General features: G+C 35.1%; 1 long non-coding RNA gene across 1 annotated transcript in view; it reads left to right on the top strand.

The window, feature by feature from the left end:
- The window catches only part of LOC109382296 (uncharacterized), a 34,386-nt gene extending 11,843 nt beyond the window's left edge, over window positions 1–22,543 (top strand). The window contains exon 4 of the long non-coding RNA XR_002123915.1: window positions 22,347–22,543. This is a non-coding gene — a long non-coding RNA (uncharacterized LOC109382296). The remainder of the gene's footprint in view (window positions 1–22,346) is intronic.
- The last annotated feature ends 799 nt before the right edge of the window (window positions 22,544–23,342 follow it).

Raw genomic sequence — 23,342 nt, 5'->3', positions numbered from 1 at the left:
TTAAAACTATAGATATGCAATTGCACAGCTTGTAGTTATTTTTAATGGACTCCCAGAAATTTCCTTAAGCCGAGCAAGAAGTGTGAATTGTGTTAATCATTTGTTATTATGACTCTGTCTTACTAAACTATATTAAATTTCAAGCCAACTGAAAGTAGATGTAAATACCTGTTTAAGAATGCACAGACACACACACTTTAATAACTAGGTTTAATCCAAACTTTAATGACTATGTTTCCTAAAATATACTTATTTTGTGTTAGCATTTTCTCATAATAAAATATGGCCCTAAAAGTATTATTAACACAATAACCTGCATGTGTAAGGGGTATGACATCATAAAACCTCAGCTTTTATCTTTGCCTTTTATGTTACCAATAAAGGAGGACTCTGAGTATTGTATTATTATTATTATTATTATTATTATTATTATTATTTGTTTTTTAGAAACATGAACAGAAAGAAGGGCTTAGAAAAAATTACATTTGTTAAAAGGGGTCACATTTATTTTTATATTTATTTTCACCGTATCTTGGTTATCCTAATACATATGGTTTCAGACTTCAAGTTGTTTTATATCCAGGGTATGAGGGTAAGGAAAATGCATGATTTTTTTTCACTTATTGCTATATTGAGTTCCACCCTTTAGAAACATGGAAATTGAGGTTCGGACTTTTTATGATTAGAGAAGGAAATGGTAAAGGAAATAATATAAGGAGGATTACCTTCCTGGCAACCTTGGTCACCCCTGTTTGATAGCCTCTCATTTTAATCTTCCTGTTATGCTCACTTTTATTCCACCCTTGCTGCTGATAGCTTATCAAAGATTTCAATTGGAAAATACCAGGTTCTCATTTTCCCTCTGGGATTTATACTTTGATATAGATGAAATTTATTGGTCAGATGTGTACAAATTATTTAAGAGGTGTCTAAGTCAAAATCAATGTATTGGTTTCCCTTAAGGTACTCACAGAGCAACTAGAAAAATATTAAGACTTCACTCCTATTATTATGCTTACAGAGTCACAAGTGAGCATGGAAACAATTCTGAGTGAAGAATATGACTTAATAATGAGGTAACCAGTGATGAATGCAAATCTTCTTAAATCAGTGACTGCTTGCAAAGAATTTGGGTTTTCACAAAAGTCTGAACAAAAATTGACAGCTTCCTAGGGCTGTGTTTAGATTTCTTCTACTGTAGGATAACAGATGCTTAGATATGACAACAAAGACTTAAAAGGTTTACAGTGAAAACTGAGATTAACACTTGTCCTCTTGAATACTTCAAGTTTATTACTGTGAATTGCAAATGGTTTCTTTCATGAAAACCATAAATATATATGGTGACAATAATATGTATTACTAATTCTGTCATTCTTCTTACCCATTAACAAAGAAGATGTATGTAGCAACTGTTGCATATTGATAATGGGGTGGATAATACACAGGTGGCTTCTGTTTCACTAAGAGTACATTTAATTTTATTCTTCTAGAGTTTTCAGTATAATCCAAAGAAAATTTTCAGAGCTGCATTTAAGTTTTGATATCAGTGCCATGAGAGTATTTAAAATGAATGTAAGAAAACTTCTACTTATGTAGTTCTTATTGCAAAAATAAATAAATAAAATAAAATAAAAATTTGACTTGTAAATTTTTGAATAGGATGGAAAGAAAATATGGTCAGATCTAAGTTCTTGAAAAACAGTTTATTTTCTTACACCTTGACAAGAGGGTAATTGCACGATAAATTTAATACATGAAGGTGTGAACCATTTAAAATATTTATTGACTGTATATTTGAAGTCATTTTATTATTGAAAAAAAATTTATTTTAATAAAAGTATCCATGATAGCTATTGTAAATGTATTTAGTGGTACACTATATTCTTATTATAAATCAGATAAGTAGACTGAAAAATATAAACATACATGACCACATAAGATTTTATAGTACAATACAACAGATGGGAATGTATTAGTTATCAAGCTATCTTGTTAACTGTCCAAATATAGCTTTAAAAAGTGGCTTAAAAACTCCTTTATTACTTATTTAGCTAATTTGTAATAGTAGCCTTTGTGTTCAACATGTTGAAAGGAAAACAATGGTGAGTTTCTTTCCCTATCTGAATTATTCCCATCGTTAACCTTCAGTGATTAATGTAAAAAACATCTGTATCAAAAATATTTATGAATTCAATATTTACTGACTACTCTCTATACCCTAGGCACTGTGCTAGGCTCTGGAGATACAGAGATTAATGAGATTAACTCACTGCCCTAAAGGACTTCACTGTCAAGTTGGGTGATAGAAAAATAGATAAATTGTCACACAGGAATTAGAGATGTGGTTAGTTTCAGTAACTCTGTGGGGAAACTGGGAAAGGTTTCACCTAAAGAGAGGCCATTCAACCTGATTATTAAAGAATGCAGAATGAAGACATAGAGGGAAATCATTCTAGGCAGAAAAAATAACACCTGCCACGGTACTCCGCAATTATGGTGGGAATTGCAGTATGGTGAGGCTTTGAGTGTATGTGCATGTGAAGGAAGAGAGGTAAACAATGAATTAGAAAGATGTGATGAGGCCAGATGGTGAAGAGCTTTGAAGGCAAAGAAACACAATCTGAAGTTTTGATCTTGTAGAAAATAGCCAACCAAGCTATGTGATTGCATTTTTATTTTTTTGTGCAGGCTTGCGATTTGAAATGCTTTCTTGTTAGTATTTATTTTTATGATGGCTAACTCTGCCAACCATGGAGAATTGTACATACTGGCTACAAGGAGAATCAAGAGGGAAAAGATAAGGAAGGTTTTATCCTTGTCTATCCCCCACAAAATGACAGGATTTTAGGTATACTGTGACAATGAAGAAAAGAAGCTACAGTCAATAAACGTTTCTGAGTTACTATTGATAAATGTTAGTGACTAACTGAATGCAATGGGACAGAGAAAGAGAAGAGTTAAAGATGGCACTGAAAGTCCTAGTTTAGAAGATAGATGGATGATGATGCCATGATGAGTAATACTGGACGTAGGATAATTTACTGGAGATGAGGAGGAAGATAGATACTTTCAGATAAATATTTGAAAGACATCCTAGTAGGGAACTCTAGTGATTAGTGATGTAGGTGTGAAACTCAGAAGAGTTGTGACTGTTTCATTCTTATTTGTACCTGTTGAGAGAGGTGAGTGAATGTTGAATAGAGGAGATAGTATTTCTGGAACAATACAACATCTTTCCTTTCAACTCCTAATCTAGGAGAATGAATGAAAGCATAGAAGAGTACCACAGATGGAAATTTTGAAAACCAGCTCACATTTAAAGGATGAGTATAATGGAAGAGTCTATCAAAGGGGAGAGAATGAAGCAAGGGAGACTCAGGGAGGAGTGACACCATGGAAACTAAGGCAAAAATGGATTTTGAGCAGAAGGGAGTCCTACTGGTTCCAAATTTCACTAAGCTGCCAAGCAGTATGAGGATTAAGCACTAGCCTTGTTCAGAATTAAGGAAGTTTATGGTCACCTCAGAAAAACTGAACTATTGACAATGTAAACCATGTTATAATGAATGGAATAATGAATATGACTTGTGGAAGTTGAGTCCATAATAATAGGCAGCCTACATTTTCTATGCATTTGGTGTTGAAGGAAAGGAGGGGACTAGAATGGCAGCTACAATCGGTGGTAGGATCGAAGGAAGGCTTTTGAGTAAACAAGAGAGGTGAGCCCATTTTTAGGGAAAGATGTTTCTAACAAAAGGTAGAAACATTACCTAATGGAGTAACTCCCAGTGGAGGGGGAAGAGGCCACAATCCACCTGGGAGAGAGAAGAGAGTGTGAAAGTGGAAATGTAGTGAGGTAGGGTGGCAGAGATTAAGTAACCAGACTTATTGCTTTTTTTTTTTTTTGCTACAATTTGGAGGTTTTGGTATTATAGAAAGACTATTCTAAGTCAATTTTAAAAGAAGACAAATGTTTAGACAGGAATCAGCTACTCTTCTTTACTTAATTCATCTTTGTGTAAGGCAGCGTAAATAGAGGAAACCCAGACTCACTGGCTTAATTTTATTGAGTTTTTGTAGTAAAATAAATTCTCAGGAAGTTCATCCTTTGAATAGAATTTTATCCAGGAGACCATCATTACTTTGTCTCAGCAGCTATTTTTGTAATTGCTTGAGTTCTCACTTGCATTCTGGTTAGTGAGGGATAATGAAGATAGACCTTTGAGAAGGGATAATTATAAATTTATTTATAAAGGCTCCCTTGTAAGACACCAGCAGAATAGAAGGACTCTATTCTGCTGGTGTCTTAAGTCAAACCTTTAATTTACTGTCACAAATTTGTTGAAGTCTGCCTTCAAGTATAAAAAGCTTTTTCATTAATACAGTCTCTGGGTTGTGACCTAGTGGACAATACACTGAACTTGCTGGCCTGATTCTGCTCTCAACCATTTAAATATGTCACTTTATATCTTAGGGCTTCAATATGAAAAAATCAGCATAAAAATCACTGTACTTTCCTCTAAGGTTCAGGCTGAAAGCCTGCCATGGAAGAGAAAACAGCTTATAATAAAATTCTCTTAAATAAACAATCAAAATATCTACCTTCTGTGGCTTTCTTTCCCTTTCTTTTACTGCTACCCACCCCTACACACACACACACACACACACACACACACACACACACACAGACTGAATAAGGTCAGAATATTCTGGAATAAATATATACACATTTCCAGGTACTGGTGACATCTGTAAACTTAAGTGATCTCTATAATGTCATTTTTACTCCACTGTGTTGAAATTTTATGCTCATGTTTATGTCTTACCCACTAGACTGTACCTACCTAAAGAAAAGAAATTGTGCCTGATTTCTTCAAATCTCCATGATGTAACATAGTGTTTGACACATAACGGGTAATCAATAAAGGTTTGTTGAGTAAGTTAATTAGTAAATAGATCAGTTAACATATGCATGTTTACATTTTGAGATTTATAATGGAAGAAACACATATACAGAAGACTTGGTATAACTATCTCTTAAGATGTAGTGGTCTGCCATGTTAGATCCAAAGAAATACATTTAATTAACTTGATCTGTTTGGTGACTTCAGAAATAAAGCAATTTTGTAATTTTGGTGAGTTACAGTTAAATTTTTATGAGAAACATTTTCTACTGATGCCAACAATAGATGGAAGCTTTAAATAACCCTATTCATGAAAACCAGAGAGGGGCCGGTTAAGCCCACAGAGAAAATAAAATCTTTGGTTTTCATTGTTGCCAGTTAATAAACGATTTCTATGAGTCACTTATTTACTTTGTAATTGAGCAAGTCATAAAATGAATTGAGCATCCACAGATCTGTTGCAAATGAAGATGAACTATCATGTGCTTTTATTTAATAAGAAATTGAATTTTCAAGATAGTTAAATAGATTGGTACATTGTGATTATCCAATTTTTCTCAATAGAATGTTAGCCTATTTGAGGGGAATATTTTTACTTAATTGGCAGTTGCTCTAATTTATTGGTCAAATTGCCTTGATCTTTTATCACATAGGGAATACCTTCCAGAAATCCAGTAGGTGATACAAACATTTGTCATGCATGTTGCCTCTATGTGACACCCATGAAAATGGTCAATTTTTTAAAAAAAATTCAGTTTATCTCTAGTCTATCTTGTCTCAGTCCCTCCAAACAAGGGGATGTGCTGTTTTGTTTTTGTTTTTGTTTTTCTTCATGCACAACTTTTTTGAAAGTTGAATTTAGTTAATTTGTCAATGTGCAAACATGGTTTATTCACATGGAGTTCATAACTGGGACTTTGCTTCTCCTCTCCTAAACTCTGTTACTGTTTTCTACCCCAACCAGCTTCTTCGGTTATAGGAATGAAAATTCAAAATTTGACATAAATTTTAAAATTGAAATTTCGTTTAATATTGGGATCTCTAATTGTTTGAAACTGTCGCGTAGAGAAGGGAAAATATCTTAAGGAGAATGGTTTCTGGGAATTTATGATAAACTCTCTGAGAAATCATAATTCACGAGGGAGATACAAATTATTTAAAAGGGACCCTCTTTAGAAATTCCTTGCCACTATTTTTCCTTTCACAATATCTTTTGATTTTCTAGAAAGGAGAGCATGGAACAGTGAAACACGTATAGGATTTGGTCCTATGGTATCTGAATTTGAATTCTGACTCTGGAATTTACTTGTAGTGTGACCCAGGGCTAGTTATTAATTTTTCTGTGCCTCAGTTGTCTCGTGTAGGAAATGATAGGTGTCATTTTGAAAAGTAAATGAGGTAACTAATTACAATAGAATTAAAAGGGGAATGAATTAGCTTATAGAATATGTTTAGTTTGTAGTTGAAAGCTATGGGGTGTGACCATGAAAAAATGGTGTTCGATCCATTAAGTCTCCTAGGCTAACCAGAACCATTGCTTGACAGTTAATTTTTGTTCATGTGTGTGCATTTGGATATAGTTTTAGCTATTGCAAACATTTGGTCTAAACCAAGGTCATATTCAGCAGATACAAAGCCCTATACTTAGATTTTAAAAATATCAGTTTCATGAGTACAGAATGGAAGGGGCCTACGTTGTCAACAGTGCAAATAAACAAAGATCTAGCAGCTTTAGTACATGACTGCTTTATTCTTATGCTGGTTCACCAAATATATAGTGAGTGCATTACTGTGCGCTCTCGTGCATATGGGGTCTCTGATTCTCTCAACTATGTGGGATTCCCATACATACGTATGTATTAAATTTAGTTATTTTCTCTTGCTAAAGAAATAAAGATGGAGCAGTAAGCAAAACAGACAAGAATTCCTACCTTCATAGAGCTTCTGTTGTAATTAATCATAAACTCAATCCATAACAAATCCATTGAAGCTGCTGTGAGCGAGAAAGAAAGAGGAAGCTCACTTTTTTATTGCAGTTTCCAACTACAGTAAACCAGGACTCTTAATGGATTTTATACTTTTTGCACATATGTGTTTCCTCATGTCTGTGTTTTGGTGATACAAATTCAAAGGGATATTGATAAATTGGAGTGTCTTGGAAAGACAACATCACAAATTTTCTGAAACCACGTGCACAGTAAATGATGTGCTAGGTGAAGGAGCTAGATAAGTCACGTCTAGAAAAGAAAAGGGCTGGAGGAAATGATAGCTGACTTCAAGCGTGGGAAGGGCTGATTCAATGGAAAGGCAAGAGTGACTTTATATTGTTACAAATACTGGACTAGAATCAAAGAGTAGCATTTTTTAAAAAGTAGAATTCAGCTCAAGACAGAGAATTTTCTCTTTAGAAGAGTTATTCTGTAGACAAGAGGTTGTCAGGGGGCAAGCGTCCTCTTTGCTGAGGGAAACTCCACAGAAGCTGGAAGAACAGGTCAGGGGTCTCCTCTGAGTGAGAGACTGACTGGTCGTGCCTTGGAGTCTCCAACCCTATGAGACCATTTTTGCTCTATAGTTAACCGCTGCAATAATTTATAGCCCCCAGAAAGCTCAGAGCCAACATATTTCCAATGACAATATCCGTATAGGTTTCTGACCTTTAAAGTTTCTTACAATTTTGCAACTCTAAAAGCAGATCTCTACTTGGTAAATTTTATAGAAAAAGAGAATGAAGTTTTTCTTATTTATAAGCCATATTCAAGAAGTGTTTTCGTGGTGTATGGATTTCACTTCTGTTTTTTAAAATGGTAACCCCTTGGAGATTTGCCTGTCTAAATCCATTTACTTGTCAGGATTGAAGATGACAGGTTATTCTAATGCCCAAATATTAATTTCTATGACATAGCTATATATTTTATTGGCCAACATTCTGTGAATTTTCTGAATTTCGATTAGCTTGTCTGAAACCCCTGGCAAGCTAAATTTCTCCAACATTCTCCAATTCATTGCATTAAATGCCTGTTCAGCCTTGGAAGATATATTGATTTTTTTTTTCTCGGTAAGTGACAAATACCATTTTCATGACTATAATAGAGATTGATTATATTTTATGGAACACAGATCGAGCTCATCTTAGTGAGACAACCTTGGGACTTACAAAAATTAAAAAAATCATTTGAATTAATAATGAAGTTAATACATTCGTCTGTTGCAGATGAACTAGAAGCATTTCGAGAAAAAATGAAAAGTTGTGTTTGGCAGCTGCACAAACACTGGGAGGAGTTAAGATTAGTTTCTATACTTTGCTGGTTTTGTGAAACCTTTGAAAAAGTGAATAATAATAGTTTTCAAACCTCAAGCTATAACTTTAACCCACATCACACCTGGGCATGTTGCATGATAGTATTTATATTGAAAGATGTTTTTCAGTTAAGTCAGAACAAAAGTAAATCATGATCAATGTCAAGTAAATGTGAAATATCAAGTAGTCTACGGGGAGCCATCTGTTTCTGGTATGATTTACGTAGCCTCAATTTAAAATTGAACTGGTTTCCGTTTCATTCTAAGCTTTGTACATTAAAGCCTTACCTAGAACAAATGTTAGTATGTTGTTTTATCATTTGCCCTTGTTGTCCAGTAGCTTTTACTTTATAACCTAAAAGGTATTAAACAAACAAAACATGCATACGTGTCATAAGCTTCATGTATACGTGTCATAAGCTTCATGTATGCTATTTTTTTTAGAGCAAATAGAAATAAGATGCAAAATATAAGTATTTTAAGGAATTAAAATAGATGCAGTGGGCCTGGAAAAGATTGCTAGGGAAAATTATAGAATTACTTTCTCTGAAAAACAAAACAAAAAACCCTTTAAAATAAGAAAACCAGCTTATATCTGTTTAGAGACCTTATTATCCATTTGTTCATCTTCTATCCCATCACCTAAGATTGTACTAATTATAGTACCTAGCACATCATAGGGGCATAATAGTATTTGTTAAATGAATAAACAAGCTTTCCTGATAGCAGAAAGAAATAAAAATCATCATAGCGAACAATGTTGTTAAGGTACTAATATGTGCCATGGAACTTGACCATTTTTACTTCTAATTTTTGTAATTCTTATATAGCTACAGAGTGATAAGTCCTGGGGTGTGGCCAGGGAGAGGGGGAAAAAAAAGCCCCAGCAATGATGAAGTTGAAGATATTTACATGTTCTGAAATATGTGCTTACATGTTGGTTATAGTTATGGGGGGCAGGGAATGACCATACCTAAAGATTTGGGAAATACCAGAGAATTTATTATGGTTATTTTGTGGCCCTCTCTTTCATTCTATGATTGTACTCCACATAGTAACATTCAATTATTTTATAATATTTTCTAATTGTTTCACAGGTGCTTTGTCTCTTCTGTAAGATCTTTGTTGGCAAATTATTTTTGGTCCTTCCTAGGTATTCTCTGTATCAACCTGACTATAGCTTTGGATTCGAAGTGTTTCTGAAAGTCCTACCTCATTGATCCATACAATGGAGAAATGAAATCTCCACTTTTAACATATTTATGCTTAAATGATAAAGAAACTATTCAACAATAGTTGACTATTTCCTTTGATCATATATCTAGAGAAAATATTTTATCTTATTATTTTTTAAATTTTATTGAAATTTCGAATTTTACATTTATGGAAGGAATACTTTGCTCAGAATGTAATGTTTGCTTAAGTAGTCTCACCGTTAATAAAACATGACCTTAAAAGTAATTCAAATAAAATAAGAGTTGTAGGACTTGCTAATTGCCATCAAACACTATGAAACTGCAATGAATCATTTTCTCATTATTTCCTATGTGAATAAGGCTTGGCAATGCTATGCCTTTCACTGCACATATACAGCCAGCACAGGATACATGTGTTCCATTGGTGCTATTAAATATATGAAAATGTGATTTAATTTACCTCATAACTATTATATATTTTACTTTTCCTCTCATATTTTTAAAAGTTGGAGTAAAGCTAGAACTCAGATTAAAGCCAATTGCTAAAATATGGAAACCTGGGAAATACATAGATCTAACTATATGTTGATGTTATATTTTTTTCTATAATGCTTAAAAGTTAAGTGTCCTGGCTTTTAAAAAGTACATAAAGTAGTTTTATGTTAATTTTATAAAATTGCTATGTTAGTGTAGGAAAAAAAAATCTTTTACTAGTGTCAAGTTAATTATTTAAATAGCATCTGTTGGTTGTCGTTTTGAAAATGAATTGCTATTAAACTTTAAAATAAACATTCATATGTAGCATTCCCATATATTATAAGTTATGATATTTTATGGACACAAGTATCTAATAGTATTAAATCCAAGAATGAGTGAAAGTGGGCTTATGAAAGGTATCCAATGAATAATCAAGTAGCATAATTACATAGTTTAGCCTGTAAACTCTAATATTATGTGTATGTATGTATTTTAGATTCTACTCTTTATAAAGATGGAAATATAAAGTTTCCTTCATCAGATGGAAAAATTGATATATTAATTACAGTATAAAGGTTTTTGTAAAGTAGAAGTCAACATGTACATCATTGAGTTTTCTGAATGATTTTTAAAGGCTGCAGTACCATTAAATTTTGAGAATTAATCAAAATAAAAGGAAGTCTTGTTCCCCTCCACACCATCTTCAAAAGTGACTCTGTTTTCACAAGTTATTTAAAATACATGCAAGCATTTGATAAATTTTGAAAATACTATATAAACTTTTTAGCTGCTTCAAAGTTAAAATTTTAAGGTTTTTTAAGCTTACTGATGTCCTTGTAAATTGTCCCCACCTTTGTTCTGTAAATTAATGATTATATGAGCATCTGTGTGTATGTGTGTGCATGTGTGCACACGTGTGTTCATGCAGTCTATTTATCCTCATGGTCTTCTGCAGTTATTTCTCTAAGCCCGACTGTTAGAAGCACTTTTTTTGTTAGAGTGCGAGCATTTCAATTTTCACTAGGCATTACCAATTCCCCTCGACGTGGTGTGTCAATTTAAACTCTCATACATAGATATTTAGTCTTCTTTTCCCAGTACCTTCACTAGCACTGACTTATTTATTTTCCTAATTTTTTACCAGTATGATAGTATTTATGGATGATTTGCTAATTTTTCTAAGGATTAACCAAACTAATGTTTATTTATCTGAAGGACTGGAATCAAGTAAGACCTTCTGAAAATGGGTACTTAGAGTTCAATTATCAGTACACAAAGTACTTAGTGTACTTTGAAGAGTTGGGTTTTTTTTTAAGGTAATAGTAATTTCCTACAGAAATAAGTTGAACTTCAAAGTTGTTCTTAAAAACCTATTAGAATATTGATATACAGGAACTTCTGATGAGATTTTGGGTTTCTGCTAGAAATGCAAATATTGGTGTTTATTTGGAGCAAAGGTGATTATTATTAGCATACACCTAGATTAAAATAAGAAATTCTGATTTATACTTCCTGCCCACCTTCTTGTCCCCCAACCCTCCCTTCCCAAAGGCCTTCTAACATACCCTTTCGTTTACTTATCCCTGAAAACCGTAAAGGTTCCCTGTTGCCTCTAAGAGACTAAAAATAATTTCATAATTAGTGAGTTTGCTCAAAACTCCGGTTTCTCAGCTCTCATCCCTCAAGGTTCTAATTCACAATGTCTGCCGTGGATCGGATCATCTGAGTTTTCAATAGGAATTCCAGGTGCTTCTCCAGACTCCATCCTGAGAAAGACTAAGGGGACAATTATGAATGTACTATAAAGACTCATTTTAATGAATTTCCTTACGTTTTTTACCTCACACATGTTTCTCTAGGGTCTAGCCAAACGCAACGACATGCTCTCTCTCGTATTCGATTCTAGGTCCTTCTATCTGTATTTCCCCCCCTAGAAAACCACTTCACCCCTCTTCACCTCTGTACCTTACCCCTCATGTCCTAAATCAAATTTTATCTCTTCAGTGAAGACTTCCATTTCTTCCTCCCACAATGGTCCACTTCCACAGCATTTTTCCACATCAAACATTTGACACTTAGGGTTTAATATCGCTCCTTGTGATTTGCATGTAATTCTTCTCCGTATCCTGCATGGTGCCTTACACATAATCAACACCATAAAAATGTGTTGGTTGAGTGAGTTATAATGTAATTAGCCTGCTAGGGAGCAGGTCAAAGACTGCACTACAACCCCATGAAGCCACTTCATGACATTGTGCAACTTGCTGTACTCCTGAGAGATTCCATTGTTCTTACTTCAAATTGGATTGCTTGTTGCTCACCATATATTTGGGTCTATGAACCACATCGTTTAAACACCCTATATGCCATGCTTGAGAAAGTTAATCCACACAAAAGGTAAAGTTTTAAAATTGTATTTGAAATCTAGCGTTATAACTCCATACAATTTTTTTTTCCTGGTAGGTCTATGTTGCGAAAGATCCAGCTTGCTTCACTTTCTTAAGAGAAAATTGTTTTTATGTTCAGAATAATTTCTTATCAGCAGCTACAACATAACATGGTGATGAGATGAGCAGAATGAATGTAACATTTGTCACAGGCACAGAACCTTAAGTGCATTTGATTCCTGTTCCGTATTCTTGCTGTACAGAACCAAATTATATCATTTAGCATGGTTATGAGTATAAGGTGGCATGGTGTTCATAAAAATTGGCATATACTTCATGCTACTAAAAATAATAATTTCCTGAGAATAGAAAATGAAACTCGCATGTATTTCCCAATGTGTTCAAGATTGTCTCAAGAAAAGCACTATTCATTGGGGAAAAAAAAATTGATCGTAAGGTAGGCATGTCCCTAATATTGTTTCACGACAGGAAAATTAGCACTATCTCTTTTTTTCTCCATTTTGAACAGCAAGCACTTGGCAAGTCACCTTGGAAAAAAAGGAGGTGATTTATTAACTTGTCATTTTCTTGGACTGAAAACATCGTGACAAATAAAAAGGATGTCCATTGGACGTATATTCCATTCTCTTAAAACTAGCAATTTAGTATGTTGGGGGAACGTCTTTGGCCAGGCTGGTCTCCTGTAGGTTTGACGGTGGAGGAGCAGGTGTGCACTTCCAAAGCGTCTTTACAAGTGTCTCAGTGGGGCTTCTCTCCCACGCCTCCACAGGAGACAGCTCATCTGTTTAATCCTTATGTTTTAGTCAACCTTTCTTATTATGCAGACAGGGTTCTGAGGCTCAGCTGGATTTTGACTCAGAATGAATTGATGGGGCTCTTTGATCTTAACTGTGTATTGCATCTGTTTCATCTTTCCTCTTAATGCGTAGTCTTCCAAACTCCCATTCTAGCTGCTGCTTTTCAAGGAAATGGATAATTATACAAGCAAATAAAAATTGCTACTTAAAACTCAGGTACAAACTTTTCTTTTTGGACTTTTTTTTTTTGGTCACAGTAAACTTTCTTGAAAAACAATTCCAAAGCAATTTAATTATGTTGCTCTGTGAGAGACCACCAGACTTGAAAGTATTTAATTCTGTGTGTATGAGTGTGAGTGTGTATGTGCTTTGTAGGATCAGATTTGCATAGAAAATAAGAAAGACCGATCTTTGCAATTTAGTAAATTGTATGATAGCTTAATATCTTATTAATAGACCATATCAGAGCAAAAGATGTACAACCTGCTTAGAAAAATTTACCATGGAACTATTGAGACCCTGCTGGACAATATTCCTCTTTTTGTAGGGAGTGAGGTAGACTGAATTGCCAAGAAAATCAGTTAGAATCAGAACTAATCCATATGGAGAAATCATTCTAGGTCACAGAATGCTAAAATAACACCATTTCTTTTAAACAAGCCTCTAAACTGAAATGTGTAGGTTCTTGTGTGAGGTAGGAGTAGAGGGATGTTGAGAGAACAGCAGGAATTGTTTGCTTTACCCACATGAAAGCATATAACGTTTTGATTAATTCAACTGGAAAATATCAAGTTTTTATCTGAGTAACCTTTGATAGTCTAATCTGATATTTTGGAAACCTGTATTAATTCTTTTTATTTTTAATTCCCCATGAATCCTGGTTTGTCTTGGAGTGTACCATGATCTTGTAATGATAATGTAATGTCAGAGCTGTCAGAATAATTTCAACTGAGCAGAAAACTGATGTTTTGTAAGAGCCAGAGGCCCTTGAGAGAGTTATGGAAAGGTCTTTCTTTAAGAGGAGGAGTACTCTTTTATGACCTTCTAGCCTACTAAACATATATTTATACCATCATATACACACTAAATATACTAATAACTATTAGTGACATGTCTGAATAAACATTTTCCTTAGAAACCTTCAGAGATTAAATATGTAAGGAATTTGATCCCTAATCATAACTGTAAAATATTGGCTGTTGTGAAAATATTCAGCTAACTTTCTTTTCACTCAAAAGTATCTCTCAAGCCCCCGCCTGGTACCCTACTCTGAACTAGGGAGATTTTCTTCACTATTTTTGTGCTTCCCATATGGAATCTGAGAATAACTGTGCAGGAAGGAAATATGAAAGGTTATTCAATCCTTCTTCAGGCGGAACTACTCTGAGACCCACTAAAGATAGCATTACCCCCGTCCAACCAGTTTGTCTGTCTTGCTACCCACTGGGATGTGCTTTCTGTTTGTTAATGTTACAATTGCAAAGAAAAGGTCTAAAAACCAGACAAGCTAAGATATGTGGTTTCCGATACACTTCATTTAGGTTCCCTGACTTTATTTGCTTTTATTTCTTATCTCACACACCTGATTGTTATGCCCCTTCTATAAAATCCAAACAAAAATGCCTACACTCTTAGTCTATAATGATTCTGTGCTACTTGAACTTCTGAAAAGTACGATTTTGCCTCATGATATGTATCAACACAAACCCAAATCTCATTTTATTTCCATGTGGTTTTTTTGTGTGTGATTTACAAGTCCTTAGAAGTTCCAGTTTAAGTTAAAATAATGTCTGTCTGGTTCACTAACTCCCAGGTCAATGCAGCTTATCATATTAGAGTTTATTTAAAATATGCTAAATTTCTACCTGCACATTTCCTTGTGTTCATCAATTCTGAGTCATTGATGGGGGGGGGGGGAAGGGAGCCAGGGATCAAGGGAAGACTCGTGAGAATGTCCCGCCACCCCCACCATGCTCCAGGCCTGTAGGTGGGTGAGCGAGACTCCCGTGGAGTGCAGGGGGCTAGGAGGTGGGGTGGGTCCCATAATTATTCTAAACTTGCTTGCTGATTACCTCCTAATAGTAATTGGGTAATTCACTTGAATGCCATTATTCTACCTAAATGTGAAAGGTGATTTTTCTTACATTATCTTAAGAGAAGGGAGGGGAGAAAACATTTATACTGTGTCTCGGTGGAGATATGGCTCCTAACTATTAACCCTTTATGGACTCTCTGACCATGCCTTTGGCACATGACTGTCAAAGAATAGCCTCAATTCTTAAACATCTCTTGCACCCACCCACCAACTTCCAGCGAACCAGCATCAGTTTCCAAAAGTTACCCAAAGCTGTTATTTTCAAACTCAGAAGTCTGAATGACCCATTAGTGGATGACGAAATCAACTTAGTAGATCATAACCAGTGTTAAAGAAACAAACAGAAAGAAAAGGTAAGAGACAGAATATCCAAGTGCATTCATTGCACATAGTAAGTATTGTTTGATGAACACATTTTTTTCAAAAATGTTTTGAGTGTGTGTGTGGTACATGGTTGTGTTCTAAATATTTCTTACCATGAATCCAGTCAAATATAAATAAATAAAGCCTGAAAAACAAAACCAAACCAAACTGACTTGGATGACATAACTTCTAGTAAGCGTTTGCCTGGATGCTGGGTTTTAAAATTTTAGAGTAGTATTTTACTATATTCAAATTCTGTTTTTTTAAACCAGTTATCCTCAAGCAAAGCAAAGGAATTAGCTCATAGCAATAGAAGTAATAATGGAAGCTTAGCAAACATTTCCAGTATTGTTAAGAATTAGGACATATCAGCTTACTAAGGGTACAATGTTCTTACTGATTAAACCGGTTAGCTTTAAGTAGTTGTATTAGAATCAGATATGACTATTTAGTTACACTAGAGAAAGACACAGATCACAGAAAAAGGATTTTGTTAATACCTTATTTTGTTGTTGGGCCAAACAGAATGACTATAAACTATGACTGTATGCTTGTGTTATAGAAAGAGAGGAAAAAAAACCCAGTCTTTTAAAATATTTCAAGTCTAAAATCTTTGCCTTTTCACTTAAAAAGTCTTCGTAAATGTGACCCTTACATTATGAATGATATAATCGGATTTCTTTTATTCCCCCTTGCCTTTGTATCTACCAGGACTTAACATAGAGAGGAAATTGTAGTTGTACTTTCATTGTGCATTTGCATTTTTATTTCAGGACTAAGAAAAGTAAGTACAGTTCAGCAAGGTAAGCATAAGAAGGAGAAGAAAATAATTATCGTTTAGTTGTTCACATAAGCATGTAGTTTGATATTTATTGTGTCATTACCAAGCACATCGTTCTTTCCCTCTGCAAAGTCCACGGTGGTATATAAGCTTGGAACTCCTGTTACCAGCAGCAACAGCCTCACTTCAGAGCTGGTTAGAAATGTAGAAGCCAATCAGGTGCCACCCCAGGCCTATAGAATAAAAAAATCTGCATTTTATCAAGACCCCCAAGTGATTTACATGATCATAAAGTTTGAGGAGTTCTGGTATATAGAATCAATATTACCAGTAGCTGTGTGAACTTGTATTCATTTCATGGATAGCATTTGCTCTGGAAAAGAAAAATTAACAAGTGGGAAGAACCAGCCGTTTTTTATACCCAAGAGCTGCAATTGACCATCTAATGGTGTTTAAAATTAACAATGATGACAGTGACGATGCTGCTGATGGGAGCACCCATTATCAAGTGCTCCCGAGTGTTGACCATTGTGTCTAGTATGTTAACCAACTCATTTATTCATCATCTTTCCTCTCTGAGTTCAATGCTGTCTTACAGACGCTGCAATAGAAGCCACCAAGTTGCCTAAGATCTACTTGTAAAGCCAAGCATTCTCATGCAGCGTAGCTGTGATTGGTAGTTGTAGCTCCTAAAAGTAAAAAAGACTAATTATTTCAAATAGGGAGACAATGTAACACTTGCATGATTCCTATGATGGTACCGATTAACATTTGTTTAGATAATATTTGTAACTGTCAGTGAGTTCTAAAATTTGCATGTTTGAAAAGACAAGGAAAATCTTGAGTTTTAAGGCCACATCGAACTTCAAGGTTATCAGTTCAAAATGTGTTATATTTATTATATTATATGCTAGAAGTGTGTGCTATGTTAGACCTTGTGCCCCATTAGAAGCCCTTGGCTCTGGACATCCTGCCGGCATTTAGGGAACTTAGCCTTGGGAATTAACTGTCTGTCTGAGGACCAGCATTTGTACATTTGCAGCAGAAAGAGAGGGCTCCTTACTTAAAATGATTCTAGAATTGTACAGAATCTAACAATGCAGTTTGTCTTTCATGTGCCAAATTAAATCCTTTCTAAGGAAGACATCCTTTGAGAAAGCCGGTGGGGTAGGAATATCCACATTTCGGCATTTATTGGGTGAGGAAAATCAGCTCATGAAACAAATGCAACTGAAAATAGCATTGAAATGAGAGTTGGAAGTAAAAGGTATCGAGGTCATGTTCGTTGCAGAAAAACGGTGCCGTGTGTCCTGTGGATGAGCTGGGGACATACACTGGTGAATCATGTCCAGTAGCGTGGGAAAGTGGAGGGTGTCTGGGCTTTCTTATAAAGAAACTCGAATGACTACATTCAAGTAGGGATAATGAAACGATTTTTTAAAGTTGTTAAATGTGTTAGTGTTTTTAAAGGCCATACATATATATATGCGTTCACATAAAGTCATACAATAGGAAAGAATATACTGTGAAGAATAGTTCTCCCTTGCCCCTCAAGCCCCAAGTTCTCTGATAAATCATTGTTGGCAGTTTCTTGAGCATTTTTCAGAGATCCTCTCTAAATATACCAACATTATGTACAAAACTCTTATTAAACAAAATGATAACACACATGGCTCTGCGCCATTCTTCCTTCCCTTGAAATGTATCATAGAATTAATTTCACATCAGTACTTCCTTTATTTTATGGCTACCTGGCTAAAACATGCACCGTATGGACATAAAATACCTTATTTAACCAGTTGCCTTTGGTGACTTTTTAGATCCTTGTCAGTGTTTTGCTATTACAAATAGTACTGCAAGGAGGATCCCTGTCCGTCTGTTGTCAAATGTGGGAATATATGTATTCTCAGGTCTTCACAAAGTCCTGATTTATTGTTACTATGCAATAGTTAAGCCATGAGGAAGAAATAACCAATTAGCATAGTAGGCAGAGAATGCAAATAATTGCAAACATTATTTACTATGTGGTATGTTACAGTAGTCATTTAGTTCTTAGAACTATGAGGAAGTTATTGCTATTATTATTGCTCATCATTTGAGAAAGCGAGGCTCTGAATTGACCCCAAAAGCTTGTCTGTATCCCCGGTTCCTGACTGCTGGGCCGGGCTGCTTCCCAGTGATCCTATTGCTACCTCAGCAATGACAGAGCATTTATTAGATACCTACTATGTGCTGAGCAACTCACATGCATTATTTAATCTTTACAGTAGCATTACAAGCTGCTGTTGTTTTCTTACCAGCAGAGTCTTAAAGAGGTTTCATAACTTGCCCAAAGTGCCCGAGCTAGTAAGCGAGGGGACAGGAATGGCGTGGAAGCAGGATGTCAGACCCCAGAGACCCCAGCCTAATGCGAACGGGATTTAGGCATTTGAATTTACACCCAGCAGGCTGGGAGGCAGACATGAAATGAAGATACATATGAGACTTAATTAAACACACTCAAGTGATCGGAAGGATTAGGAAAGGCTGTAGCAAAGGCCAGTGGAAGACTGCTGGTGGCACCTCTATGAAAGCATCTGCAGCAGGGTGACACTTCCCCGTGGTACTCAGTGCTTTGTTCTTACTGATTGCTTCCACCTTTACGAAATTCCACACCTATGCGTTGTATTTACACATATAATAAACAACCCATTGTGATGTGTGGCACTGGGACGCATGCCCTGGAAAAAAGAGCAGCCTTAGGTGATTCTGCTCTGAGTTGGAATTGGTGCCCGCTAGGCGCCGAAATCAGCAGGTGCCTACATTAGAACAGAAAATGAAGGGCACTGAGATCCCTGAGGTGTCAGTTCCTCCAGGTCAACTTCTCCTGCCTCAGCTTCAGTCTCTAGCAGTCCTTGTTTACGGGCTTGTCATAAGGTGCCATAGAGGAGTCAAAACCAGAGCTCTCTTTATAAGACCTAAAAGTCTTATAAAATTATAAAGGACTATCAGCCTTATGCAAGGTATAACTTGTAACTGAAGTCACATGTATCTGTTGATTATTTTTGTTTTATTTTATAAGTCCGTTTTATTATCTAGGCCCTATTTCTGTGCCTAATACTGAGTTTTCCTTGTTTCAGATTGGCTCATTTGATTCAGTGACTTTTGGGTAACGTTTCATAGAAAAAGTAAAAGATGTAGTTAGTATAGACAGACATGTCAGAACTATTTATTTGGTCATTATAGTAAAGGTGATAACTAAGGTACATAATGAGTATTTACTGCAGGTCAGGAAACATGCAAAAGGTTTTATATGCATTATCAGGTTTAATACCAAAACCCTCTTAGGAGGATAGTATTATTGTTGTTCTCATTTGACAGATGAGGGTCTTTTATTCCTAAGCTTTTGAAATTAATAATTATAATAATTATTAGCATATTATATATGCTAATATATATTATACCATATAATTAAAATAATATATATTTACATTTATAATTTAATATTAATTATAATTTAATATTAATTATTAAATTAATAAAAATAATTAAAAGCATACCTTAACAGTCTGCTTTTGTAAAGGAATACTTTCTAATCTCATAGCACGTATTTTCTATTTTGGCATTTCTCCTTCCAAACTTTGTTCAAATGTACTGAGTCAGTAACCAATATATCTACACTTCTGTATTCTGCTTTTTTCATTCAGTATAGTCATAAGAAGTTGGTTTCCTGAGTCATCCTCATCATAACATAATGACTGCATGTGAATAATTGCTATAATTTATTTAATAATTTCCCTCACTGGGGATATATTAGGTTGTTTCCATTTTCTCTTTAGATGCTCCTGCAATGAAAACTTTTGTGTAAGTAATATATTCTCTTTGAATTTCCTAGGAAAAGTCCTTTTGTTGAAGAGTAAAGAGCTTTTTTAACTCATTCTGCGTTAGAATTATTTTCATAATTAGCAAATAGTGAGCGTTATTGAAACACTTGTTTGGTCATCATAGAGGTCTATTTTGAACTCTTCTCATTTTTAGGTATGAACTATTTTTGAATATTTTAAAGGTGTAATTTGAATGATTATATGGTAACTGATATATAGTAATTAGCATAGTCCTAAGAGTGATTTTTATTACATGATTTAATTTCAAAAGCATGTGAATTCGGCTTTAGGGCAACTGGTACATGCAACAAAAGTATCATTCTTCATCAACATGTATTTTTTGAGAACCTACTATGTGCTCTGCCCCATGGTTGTCACCAAGTTTATGATGATGAATGTGGAAACAAATGAAATGGACACAGCTCATTGCCCAACAGGGCATTACTAAGTCACAGCTGAGGTTTTCTGTACCATTGCACCACGTTGCACCACAGCACACTGTTTCCTCAAACATTTCTAACTTCTTTCTTCTTTCGCTTTTATGGAATCTGGTTCATTTCTTACTATCAGCCCAAAACATTAAGGATAAAGAATATCTTATTTTGAGTAAGCCACATGTGTATATATAATTTCTAAGAATTCCTGAAACCATGTTTTTCCCCTCCTGTCTCTGGGCTGGTGGGATTTAAGAAACCCTTTTATCTTCTCAGGATGAAAGTATGTTGCTCTGTAGTTTTGGGAATCCCTAAATCAGCTTAACCCTATTGCATATATCTTGCATTGCATCTAAACACATTTATGTTTTTTAGCACTTTCGGCTAAATAAACCAAGTGCAGGGACTTTGGACCCTCCATTACAGGAACATCCTCATGTGAGAATAAAATGTAAATTTAGGGTATATACCATGATTTATTACTACACTGCAGTGTTCACAGGTAGAGATAACTATTTTGGTCTCTTTAGGGTACCAAATATTTAGGAAGTTCAAAATTTCATTTTAACTTTCCCCTAAATTGTTCTATCCCAGAAAGACCTACTCATTTGTTGATGGATATAACTTTATTATCATGTTGTATATTACTCGTTTTTAAACTCTGCAGTGCACAATTTTTACTTCACTGGTGCTTAAACATTTCAATGGAGAAAAATGTCAGTAAATAATATATTGGTTGAATGCCTTTATTTGCAGATCAAGTTTTTTACTGATTAACTGAATGTTTTGGAAATATATAATTTTACAGGAATATTATGCATGTTACCTAATATGGATTTAAATTTCAGTAAATTCATTATGTGTATGTGTGTATGTCTACCTATTGATCGATTGACACACTCCTATTTGATTTCAATGGACGTTTTTTTTTTAAGGGAAACTTTGTTTTAGGATGTAAAGACAGATGTCTGTCTCTCAATACAAAGTTGTATGAACGATCCTTAACTGAGATGCCCAAATTAGTTTCTCATATTATTCTGTATAAATGTGATTTGAATTTTATGTGCGGTTACATTCCAGATATTGGAATTTATAGAGTACTGTTCTTGGTGAGAAAGGGAGAGGTGGAGACAACTTAATAATGTCAGAATACCACGTCCGTGGGTTGATGTAAGACTACTTAGGCACAAAGCTTGTTCCTCTGGGTAACAGTCTGCCTGTAGACATTACCAAGGGAGCACAGAGGTGGAAAAGAAAATGCAAAGGCATCTGAAAAAGGAACTCTGATAGATTTTTTTTAAGTCTCCTTAAATTTTTAATATCCCATAACCTTAACACTGGGATTGAAGCCCTCGCTATTACAACTTTGCACAGACCCTACTGCTTGAACTCAGACCCTAGGAGCTACACGTCTGAGAGCTGAATGTATTCTTGGTCCCAAATCAATCTTGTCACTGCTTGGAAAGCAATGCAAGATAATAAGTAGTATTCACCTGATTGCTTTCCTGCTCGGAGACAGCTGGTGACGCGTGTCTTCCTGATAACCAGGAGTTTCAGATCTAAGGCAGGGATAAAGGGAAGCTGAGAGCTCGAAGAATCTAAATTTGACAGTCGATGGCTGAGGAGAGGGTCAAAAGGAAGAGAATCTGTGACACGTATAAGAAAGGAACAAAATTTATCTGCTCTGGTTGCAATGATTAGATGTCTTTTTGTCTGGCTTTCTTGCAGCGGTTGACTGATTGTACCCACCAGCTGGCTAATATCATAATTAACAAAGTTGGTACTACATTCGCAAAGTTTAATCAAAAAATTTGCCAATGATATGATGGCATTGTCACAAAGATCACAAGGGACATGGAATCGACTTTTGCTCAAGAAGGAACGGCAAAACTGTATAGACAAGATGAGAAATCGTGAACTTGTTCAGCCAAAGGTATGTTTCTTTCATAATTCCACATCCTGGGTTTTCTTATTAAGTTTTTTGTGTGATGGTTGGTGGGTTCTTTTTTGTTTCGCGAACAAAATGATTTATAGAAAAGATCTGTATGTGTCTTGAACATTTACAGCCTATTTTCTGAAAGCTTTGGGATTTTTCCAAATTTGGAAATTCAGAAATATAATGGAATAGCTTTCGATACTGAGATGGAATATAAAGCAATGTTTTGCCTGTTGTGTCTAGCTAATCTTTATCAGGTTTCAGAATAACTATTTGGTAACAAATGTCAGTTGAACACTTGTATTGTGTAGCTTTGGATTTATTTTACTCAACAATGTAAAAGCCATTGCTCTGCTTTATTCTATTGTGTCAACCCAGTTACAGGAGTGAAAAACAGCAAGCATAGTTATAGAAGAGGTAGAGGTTCTATTTTAGTTTCAAGAAATGCTCAAAGCAGGGAAAAGGATGGCTGAAGTCTCGATTTTAATTAAACAATGTAATTGGGGCTTTTTACAACATTTAAGGAGACCAGTATTTCTTGAAATTGTGTGCTATTCCCCAGTGCCATTCTGGCCAGTGACTGTTATACCTGTATTTTCTTTTCAATGTGATTTGCTTTGCTTGATTGAATATTCAAGCTCCGGGGAGTTTCCCAAATTATAGTCATCACATATTGCTAATGAATGAATGTGAATATTGATGGGGAAGGGTAAAACATGTGCCTCTGTGTATATGCCTGTGCACTTCCTCTGAGTACAGAGAGAAGAAGGCATCTCAAAAAATATGCA

The sequence above is a fragment of the Hipposideros armiger genome, unplaced genomic scaffold, assembly GCF_001890085.2.
Source record: "Hipposideros armiger isolate ML-2016 unplaced genomic scaffold, ASM189008v1 scaffold_63, whole genome shotgun sequence".
Taxonomy (NCBI): Eukaryota; Metazoa; Chordata; class Mammalia; order Chiroptera; family Hipposideridae; genus Hipposideros; species Hipposideros armiger.
The sequence above is the reverse complement of the archived record's forward strand: the minus strand, read 5'-3'. Positions and strand labels throughout refer to the sequence as shown.